We start from the raw sequence: 11,351 nt of genomic DNA, 5'->3' as shown, positions 1-11,351 counted from the left end.
TTTGCATTGAAACATATTTTACTTTCTTCACAAGAACACACTTTCTTTCTATACGGAAAGAAACGGCGCGACAGTGATTTATATTTTCCTGCCTGTGAAAAAAAAAAAAACCTCCTCCATAAACTACCCAGATGATGGAATCTCCTGCCTTATTCAGGCTTAAAAGAACAAGTTGCTTCATCCTCCATCAGTGATAAAATTATCACCACATAAATCGTCTTGAACTATAAAGGACAGATAAATGTCAAACAGAGTCAACCGGTGGGATAAATAACTCAGCGGCTTATTTCAATAACGGGTGGAGGCCGTTTATGGAGAGACTTTCTTGGAAGTTGTTTAGTTTTTCTGTTTAATTTAGTCTTTAAACCGCATGTTTGCTGAATTCAATTATGAGTTTTTACTCATTTCATGCTGTTGAGTCTTTCTAAGTCAGCGGGTTTCGATCACCTCCGGCAGACTGATGCTGGCCGTGTCTGTCAGCCCAGATGGTTAACAGATTGTATTACAGTAGGCAGTAAGAATGCTATTTTGGAGCCATAGCGCTACATCAAACACCTCCCCTGGATCAGAGCCCACAGGGGCCGTTGTTGCTCTCAAATCAGTCACTGCAGATTGATAAGTGGAAGAGGGTCCGGAGATGCTATCTCATAAAAAAAAAGCTATGATTCGTTCAATTAGCAATTTAAAGATATACACATCTCAAACATCTGTGAAGAGCCTAAAGTGTGTGTGTGTGTGTGTTTTGTTTTGGTGCAAAATATCCGATTGTGTCACCGCCCTTCATCACTGACGTAGAGGGGAGCAGGTGGAGGAATAGCTCAGAGAGGTTGGAGAGGCAGTAAGAGGAGAGTTTATTTTTTATTGGTGCCATTTCCGAAGCATTTTAGTCTTTCTTTGGGTGATCTGTCTTATAGGAACCTTTGGACCGACATCACACAAAGGTAAAACACAAACAGATGCATGTCTTTTTCATCTTCACTATTTCACAGCTAAACGGACACGGAATACGAGACGATTTAACCTTTAAATCTAATTCTGTAGTCAAGACTTTTTGTTCATAAAAAGAGTTACGTTTTAAGACATTCAAATAAAAATGGGTAAAGCAAGTTTTTATTAAGTTTAACTTCACATTTCTGCTTTTTAAGTTACAATGATGGAGATGAAAGTTTTGGCTCTGTTCTGCATGCTGTCAACATCTGGAGCTCAGAAATGGAAACAAGAAACGTCCCGCTGGGATCCTGAAGGCATGGAATAGCCTCGTGCTCCTGTCAAAATGTTTTCGGTCCTGAAGCTCCGCACACATTAACACAGGTTTCTGTGTTCAGCAGAGCACAGCAGCGGCAAGACTTGCTCCAACCTGACTCAGGTTCTGGACAACTGGAAGTTTGCTATAGTAACCCAAGTGAAAGAGCTGCTGATCAATGACCATGCCTCTGTTCTCCCTGAATACACCAGGTGAGTCCTACTGACCCACTGATGCTACAGGAACAAGGTCTAATAGAAAAGATTATAACTCTTAGTCTGAGGGAAGGAAAATGTTTTTTAACAACCATCCATCAAGCCAGTCAACATAACTCGAGTACTCTTACAACACTAAAAACTTGTGTAACATGTTCCTGATTTTTAAATGATCTCACTGCAGAGATTGAGCCAAAAAAAAAAAAAAAAAAAAAACAGAGGGAAATGTTTCAGCCACATGTTCTGCTAAATCTGGTGTTCCTTTAATCTCCAAGTCATTTCTCCTGACAGGGGTCGTAACACAGATGAGCTAATTACTTGTGATTGTTTTTTAATCCTCTATGATGGACTGCTGCACTTAGCTTAGCATGTTTATCTTTTCAATAGAGAACTTTGTTATTTTCCTGTAATTCCAAAGGTTCTCACTGATTGGGTGGCTGATTTGGCTTAACAGCTTGTTTTGATTCGCAGTCTGTTTCCATTTTGTCTTGACTGTTTTCTTCCTATTTCCTGGTATAGTGTGAAGTGCAGCAGAGCCAAAGGTCTTTGAAAGTTTATTGAAACAGTGAGCTCATCCTATTCATTTAATGTCTGCATGTTTTAAGGATCCAGCCTCTCTCCGAGGCTCTGGGAGACCTCTACGGGCAGTTTAACTCTCTGAAAGACGAGCTGGGGAGGCTCACCTTAAAGTTTGATGGACTGGAGGCTTTTGTGGATGAGATTAAAGAGGGCAGATTCACCGCACCTCAGCGGCCGACGTTCAGGATTCCTCACAGCTTTGGTTTGAGGTCCCCTCTGGGTGAACAGAGGAGGTCCCCTGATCGGAGGATCATCAGTCAGCCAACACTGATCAGAGCGAGGAGGCGAGGCACACAGAGACAGTAAAAGTGTTGATCACTTATTGTTGTCTGATATGAACAAAGATAATTGGCCTCTATTGTTAGAATGGTGAATTTAATGTGAGGGGTTATTCTGGGCTGATCACAAATAGTAGAATAATATGAGTCATTTCATGATGTAGTGTTTGGAAAAATCACCTTTTCTTGGTCATGTTCTGCCACAAGGTGGCATCATTCACTTGTTTATACATTATTGTGCTGATATGTGTGCCTGCAATTTTCCTACATAATTTGAGAGGATGTGTTTTGTAAAGAATATAACAATAATCAGAAATCTTTGCAGCATATGTAAAACTACACATCAGCTCACTGCGTCACACTACCGATTAATAATAATATGACACACATGTTAGAGTAAGGTTAAAAACAAGGATCTGTGTCAAAACAACGCTTATCTGGCCAGGACGGAAACTCTGCAACTGAAATTAGATCCACATGCTTATTTCTATACTCAATATCCATAACTGTCTTTGGGTTGCACTTATAATGTTTCTGCTCAAACAATGAATAAAAACATACAGCAGTAAATTATGTCATGATTCGTTTTGTTACCCTGTACAACCCTTGCTGAGCAGGCTTTAATGTGTGTTGTTCTTTTCCACCTTACAAAAGCAACTGACCGCTGGAGGCCTCTGGTGTGTTGGCCTTGTAACTGACTGGTGATCTGTGTAGAGTACCGGAATAAGCCCCAACCCTTCAGATCACACAGTACATTAATTTGCATGTCTGTTATAGTGTTACTTTTTACTCAACTGTTTTATAGTTTGCAGTTGCTTCACATACACACCGACACTGGCAGAACTGATACGACCTCAACACATTAGGCAAAGTATGAAACCCATAACCCTGCTGATAATTTTAGCTGTTATCCGTTGCTGCAGCCAGTAACAACGGAAAACAACGAGCTTTTAAACACATAGTATCAAATACTTTTTTTAAAAAGACTTCTAAAAAAGAGAGTGAATGTTAGATTATTTTTAATGATAAAGTTCAAAGCAAATTATGTTTCCAGTGCATTCTGGGTAGGATATAAATTTTATGTGTGGATATTGTTGTTACTGAAGTAGAACAAATAAAATTGAGTATTTTAATTATGGCAAATACATCTGTCTAAAATGACTAGAAAGAGCTGAATCTACAAAATAAATAGCACAAGTATCACACCTGTATGTTTGATTTGTAAATTCTGTCTTTTAGTTTTTGCAACTTTAGTTTTGATTGTGTAAGAAATGTACCAAATATTGAACACAATATTGAACATGTGATAACTAACATTTCATTTTATGACAGTTTTTGGTACTTTCATAAGATAAATTCAGTATCTTAAAAGGAAAAAAGTGTTGCACTCTTACCCACGCACCCACATAAACAAAAGGGGACACAGTACACACACTCGCACTCACCACATACATCCTGCACTTCCAGGTCCAGGCACCAGCACCCCAAATGGGTATCCAGCACCCAGACCCTTCTTTGTGATTGGGAGCCAGGGGGTGCACCACAACCTGACCTACCCAGTCCATACTTCAGTACTTAACCCCCCACCCTGATCCCAGCCCAGACAACCCACGGGCTCATCCACCCAGAGATGCGGCCAACATGAATTGAACAGCCCAGCCAACTCCACACACCCTCCTCTCCATACTTAATCCTTAACCCCATAATCTGAGGGACAGAAGAAGTGCCAGCCCCAGCCCCAGCCACATCCAACACCCGTCACCCAACACCCGTCACCCAACACCCATCCCCAGTCCAGACCCTGACCAGGTGGCATGCTCCTCCTCCAGGCATGTGGGGGTACCATGGTGGGAACATGTGAATGTGACTGTGTATGTGGTTTTCTGTTTGTCTTTTTCTCAGGTTGGGTTTAAACTGACCCCACTCCTGGAACATCTCAGGTCTCCACTAAGTGTGGAGCCCATCCCCCCATTATGCTCCCCTCCGTTGGCTGGTGCCTTGACCCACAGGTGCGTTGGTGGTCCTTGGTGTCCGGGGCCTCGGGTCTCTTGGCCCATGCCTGGATCCGCTCTGGCATGGCTAGCGGCCGGCATAGCCCACAGTCTCATCTTCACGGCTCCTGGGGGCTTTGGCATTGTGGCTGTTGGGGGGTTTCCTGGGGCTCCTCTCAGCTCTCCCCTGGGATGGGGGATGCAGCTATCCCTCTGTTGGTCCCTCTTGGGCACCTTTGCTTTGGGGGTCCTTTAGGGCATCTGGGGTTCTGGTTTCCCTGGTGTCTATCTTGGCGCTCTTGGTGGCGGGTCTTTGGCTCCTCAATACCACTATTGAACATTTTTCTTATGGATAAACCTTACATACACAAGTTCACTCTCACAAACACCTACAGGTGCTTAGATTCAGGTGCTTACAGATTCACTTCTATACAGAAAACCTCTATCAATAGCTCCAACTGTAACTTTATAAATCCCGTATTAAATAATACTGTATATTCTTCAGTGATGGTATCAAGGGATTGGTTGTTTGTACCTGTAATACTTTATCGGTTTGCTTTCCTGTTTTATTTATTTCTCCTGGAAGGTGTAGAAGCAGACTCAGAGAATGTTATCTTGTTGTCTCCTTTTCCTCTCCTCTATTTTTTTCACCTTTTCTTCCTTTTAACATTTCTTCTCATCTTTTTCTCTTATCTTCTTTATTCTACCATCCCGTTTTTGTGTCCATTGAAAGTTAAATAATCCCAGAATAAAATCTAAAAAAGCTTTTTGCATATATAAATCAAGTGGAGCACTATGGCAAAATAATTAATGCTGCACTTGTGAAAGTAAAATCTGTTGGACTCTCTTTGGCATTAAAAGACAGAAATTCTTAACGCTACACTGCCAGACAGGACATGTGAAAAAAAAAAAGTGTTGCAGTACATGCTAATTCTAGCTGAAGCTCATTTTCATGATGGTCATTCTCAGTTTCAGAGTTGTGTTGAACAACTCCTTCAACACTTCCCCTTCTCATCTCTAAACTGTATTCAATAAGGTCACTGAATCTCCTCCTCACCTCAGACTCTTTAAAAGTCTCTATCTATCCTCTTCTTTCAGTCAGTCAGGTTCATCTCTCAGCTGAATATTAAGGAGCATTCATACCACAAACTGCCAATATGCTGTTGACCCTCTTTACAATCATTGCTGCTTTAACATGTAAGATTTTCCTCAACTTCATTTAATTTATTCTATGCTTTCAAAAGTTAACTTCTCATTCTTGTGTTTTTGTGTGTTTACAGATGTTGATGCAGCCAAAATTTTGACCCAGACACCTGCTGTTCACTCAGTTTCTGTGGGACAACAGGTAGTTCTAAAATGCAACATCCAGATAGATCATGGAAATTATGTTAGTTGGTACAAACAAGTACCTGGTGGGACTCCTCAGTATATTCTGAGGTTTTATCATTCTCACAGTTCCCCCGAATTTGGAGCAGGTTTCTCCTCTGACAGATTTAATTCCAAATCCACATCAAGCATAGATTACCAGTTTGTTATTAAGCAAGCAGCAGTAGCCGACTCTGCAGTGTTTTACTGTAGCACATGGGATGATGCTGCTAGTGAAGCTGTATCACAGTGATTCACAGCGTGACAAAAACCTCTGGTCACAGTACTTCTGCTTTTTGAGTCCATAACCAAATTGTATTGGTTGTCTTACTGATTAAAATTAATGGATTCCTCATTATATCAATAAATATAAACCTCAAACTATTACTCTTATAATTAGTTTATTTCTTTATTGACAAAAGCAGAACAAAAACATTATACACAAATGCAAAATATACAATTAAATAATTATTCCAAGGTACTTGGAATAATTATTCCAATTTTAGTTAAGGAGTCTATCCAATTTTTCGTATGCAGTATTTCCCCGGTGGTAGAAGTAATTGAACAAAGAAAGTGAGTCTTTCTGTTCTTCACTTTCACTTTCAAAATAAATAATGTTGTACAATAATGTACATTTGTTCCTTGCATATCTGTCCAAAATATTTTGCTTTATGTACAATGAAAAATACAGATGAAAGTTATTTTGTTAGTTATTTTCTCAAAATTCCGAATAACATTCAGTGTCATGATGAGATCTCCACAAACTTCTTTACAGGGTAAATGTGATGCAAGACTTTATTATTAAGACATAATTTATCACAGATTAACTAAATCCAATCCAATTCAAATCACCATACAGTGAACTCCAATAAAACCCTATCTGACGGCTGAGTTGTAGACTACAGGATATTCCTGATTTATTTATTTTAACCTTTTTTTCTTTGACACTGTTTATTTAAGGATCCTACGGTGGCCCTGAGGTGCAAAGCGCTACAACTTTAAGGAAAGCACTCCAACTTTAAGGAAAGCACTCCAAAATTAACAAAAATATTACAACATTAACAAAATCACTTCAACATTAACGAAAGCACTCCAACAATAACGAAAGCGCTACAACATTTAGGAAAGCGCTGCAACATTTAGGAAAGCGCTACAACATTAACAAACCGGAAGAGGTACGTCCCAGTGGGAGACCTAAGAAATCGCTGATTGGACTACAGCTCGTTTTTACTTTTGAACCGAAAGTTATTCTGACTTTACTGTGTTTTTTAAAACCATGAATGTTCTCGGTGATCCAAACCGTAAGATGCCGTCTAAAACGTTACTTAGTCTGTTTATAAGTTTCGCTTTTATTAATTATGCCTTTTTTTTTACTACGTGCGCTGTGTTTCTGTACCTCAACGCTCTGGTCTGCTCCTCTCCCCTCCCTCCCCTCGGACCCAGGGGCTTTTATCAGCGGCAGCCTTATCACTACGTTTAATGTCTCTCCACTCCTACCAAAATGTCCTAATTAAAATCAATAGGAGAGTCCGTAGCTGTGTTTCATGCTATTTTCTTTTTAACGACACAGAACCAGTGGCGCTTCGGTGGGCGTGCTGCCTTGGCTTGAATTCAGGTGCGCAAAATTACGTTACATATAATTTAGGTGTGCACTTTTAAGGGTCATTTCAACAAGCTTGTAACATCAGGAGCTTCAGTTCAGACCCAATATTCATTCTCTTTCCTCTAAAGGAGCCCTATACAGTCTTTATTTATGCTTTTCCCCCACTGTTATCCCTCGCGCGCAGCGCACCAGGGTAAAATAGAGCAGCTGCGGATCATGCGTAAAGACGCAGCGTGAACGACGCAGCCCTGTATGCTTTAAGGGTTACAGCTGAGGGGAAAATGTTGGACCTTTTAGGCTTGATCAAACTCCGCCTCATTCACAAATGAGACCAACATGGATAGATTAATGATAAGCTGTAGTTTCATTATCAACTACGATAACATACAATCTGCTTCTGGGGGGGTGGGCGTCTTTACGCATGATCCGCAGCTGCTCTATTTTACCCTGGTGCGCTGCGCGCGAGGGATAACAGTGGGGGAAAAGCATAAATAAAGACTGTATAGGGCTCCTTTAGAGGGAAGAGAATGAATATTGGGTCTGAACTGAAGCTCCTGATGTTACAAGCTTGTTGAAATGACCCTTAAAAGTGCACACCTAAATTATATGTAACGTAATTTTGCGCACCTGAATTCAAGCCAAGGCAGCACACCCACCGAAGCGCCACTGGTTCTGTGTCGTTAAAAAGAAAATAGCATGAAACACAGCTACGGACTCTCCTATTGATTTTAATTAGGACATTTTGGTAGGAGTGGAGAGACATTAAATGTAGTGATAAGGCTGGCAGCTGATGAAAGCCCCTGGGTCCGAGGGGAGGGAGGGGAGAGGAGCAGACCAGAGCGTTGAGGTACAGAAACACAGCGCACGTAGTAAAAAAAAAGGCATAATTAATAAAAGCGAAACTTATAAACAGACTAAGTGGCGTTTTAGACGGCATCTTACGGTTTGGATCACCGAGAACATTCATGTTTTTAAAAAACACAGTAAAGTCAGAATAACTTTCGGTTCAAAAGTAAAAACGAGCTGTAGTCCAATCAGCGATTTCTTAGGTCTCCCACTGGGACGTACCTCTTCCGGTTTGTTAATGTTGCAGCGCTTTCCTAAATGTTGCAGCGCTTTCGTTATTGTTGGAGTGCTTTCGTTAATGTTGAAGTGCTTTTGTTAATGTTGTAATATTTTTGTTAATGTTGGAGTGCTTTCCTTATTGTTGTAGCGCTTTCCTTAAAGTTGTAGCGCTTTGCACCTCAGGGCCACCGTAGGATCCCCATTAATCTCTACATTAGTAGAGATTATTCTTCCTGGGGTCCACACCACAAACAGGGACAAAGAGCTAAAGACTTCAGTACTACTTTTCTTAATTTCCTGAGTCATAAAATGCTCATTTCATTTATTTATTTTTTTTTTTTTTTTACGTCAAATGCTCCTGTTATTCCAACTAAAATAATGAGCAGGAAAAAAATAAGGTTTGTATATTAACTCCCATGCCAGCAGGGCTTGTTTATGAAAATCGTATCTGTAATTTTTCAATTTCATAATCCCATTTCAACAGCAAATCCAATCCACAAAAGAAATTAAATGCAAATTTAGGGAAGGTATTCTAAATGTTTTCTCTTTCTTCAATTAATTCAGTTAAGTATTTCACTTGAAATGTTTTACTTTGTGTTTCAAAGGTCAATACTTCCAAACTACCATCCTCTTCATGATACATAAATATTCTTTTTTACAGAAACACATGACCAGCTCTGAATAGCCGCTGAACTGTAAACAGAAAAGTTCTCCCTTTCAATGACAAATCTCTTATCAGCTACATATTGAATTTTTTTCTACTATAGGATCAAAATTTATATTACAAGCAAATCTATGTTTTTTATTAATAGTTACACTGGTATACTGTTAACCTTTGATAATTCAAAGATTTAGATAGATTTGTTCGGGTTAATTTTTAGTCCTGCCACCTCTGAAAAGTTCTCGATACATCTAACCATTTTTAAGAAGTTGTGTCATCAGCTAACTGAGATATTTTTAATTCTTTAAAATGATTAAGTGGACATCCTTGTCATATTTGACCGGATATATCAAATCTAGGAGTTATTCCCTAAGCAAGTTATACAACTGTTAAATTATAGAACGTTTTGACTGCTTTTAAAAATTCTTCCCACAATCCAAACAACTTAGTTATTGTTAACATTATTCTGTGACTTTTTTAATCAAATACTTTTTAAAAATCATCTGAAAAGAACTCAAACCTAATTTAATGCTTTAAGCATTAGTTATCAAGGTGATGGGATTCTCGTTTTCAATATTTCATTTGTCTGAGTTGTGAATAAAAGGTCCTGGGTTTGAACCCCGGGTTCAATCCGGGGTCTGTCTTCATGGAGTTTGGATGTTCTCCCTGTGCATGTCTGGGTTCTCTCCGGGTACTCTGGCTTCCTCCCACAGCTCAAAAACATGACTGTTAAGTTAATTGGTCACTCTAAATCAGGGCTTTGAACCGATCTTTTTTCCCAATCGGTTCGTTCCGAACAGAAACGGAATTATAACGTTTCCGGTTATAAGTTCCACCAATAAATTGACGTTCCCGAACCGGTTAGAACAAAAAAATTCTAAGCTATTCTATTGGCGCTATATCAATAAAATTTAATTTAACTGAATTGAATTGAATTCTTCTCTGACATTTTGACCTTTTGGACAGTTGTTCAACTGGTGTGTTTGGAGAAGAGAACACACCTCACCTTGGACAGCTTTGCATACATGAAAGTGTACCTCTCCTCTGTGTCATTTCTATAATGAAGCGCTCACCTACATCGATTCTGCCGAGGAAAACTCTCATTTGCCTGTGACCTCCATCATTGGAATCAGTAGCTAGGATGTACGATGCAGACTTAATTTCAATTGTAGTAAATTCCATAGCAACAACCACAAATATTATATATATTTGTGGGAGTCTGCAAGTCTCCCACAACATATTTTTGTAGATTCAGTTGAAATTAAAAACAAAATTGACATAATTGGTCATTTTAACAATTACTTTGTATCAGCTGGCTGTATCTTCAATGAGTCCAAATCTAGTTATCAGTGCTCCAACTCCAGCTCTGAAACACCACTGAAAACCTTTGTTTTTAGACCCATTCTTAAAAAGGATGTCTGTATTGCTCTTAAAGCTATTGATCCAAAAAAATCAGCAGGACCAGACAATCTAGAACCTTTTTTATTAAAAGTTGCAGCTGAATTTATAGCTAAACCTGTAGCATACATTTTTAATTGTAGTCTGCAGACCAATTCAATCCCTAAAATATGGAAAGCAGCCTATGTGCTTCCTTTGCTAAAGGGTGGTGACCCTTCAGATCTTCACAATTATAGACCAATTTCCAAGCTCTCTATTCTTGCAAAAATTTTGGAAGCTCAAGTAAACTGTCAATTAAAAGACTACTTGGCAGAGCACAACATTCTAACTGATGTACAGTCAGGTTTTAGAGCTGGACACAGCACTGTTACAGCAACTTTGCTACTATTAAATGACATTATAAATGCCTTGGACCAAAAGCAACACTGCGCTGCACTATTTGTGGATCTGTCCAAAGCATTTGACTCTGTTGACCATAAGCTATTACTAGATAGATTAATAAACATTGGTATAGGAAACCCAGCTATTACTTGGTTCAAAAACTATCTTACAGAGCGAACGCAATGTGTTTCTATAGATGGTCTTAAATCAGACTTTTTACAAATTTCTATGGGTGTTCCTCAAGGTTCGATTTTAGCCCCCCTCTTATTTTCTATATTCATAAATAACATTGGAAAGGACATGCAAACTGCTAAACTGCATCTTTATGCAGATGACACTGTGATTTATTCAGTTGCCTCTTCACTGAACCAAGCCATGCATGACCTTCAGTTGGCCTTTCAGCAGCTTCAAGTTTCTCTAAATGGCCTTAAGTTAGTGCTAAATACTAAGAAAACCAAATTTATGACGTTTTCAAGGGCTCGTTCCCAATCCCCAGATAACATAACTATCAACACATTAAATGGAGACTTAATTGAAAATGTTTCTTCATATAAGTATTTAGGTTTTTGGCT

Source organism: Fundulus heteroclitus, chromosome 16 (assembly GCF_011125445.2).
Source record: "Fundulus heteroclitus isolate FHET01 chromosome 16, MU-UCD_Fhet_4.1, whole genome shotgun sequence".
NCBI lineage: Eukaryota > Metazoa > Chordata > Actinopteri > Cyprinodontiformes > Fundulidae > Fundulus > Fundulus heteroclitus.
This window is presented reverse-complemented; position numbering follows the sequence as displayed.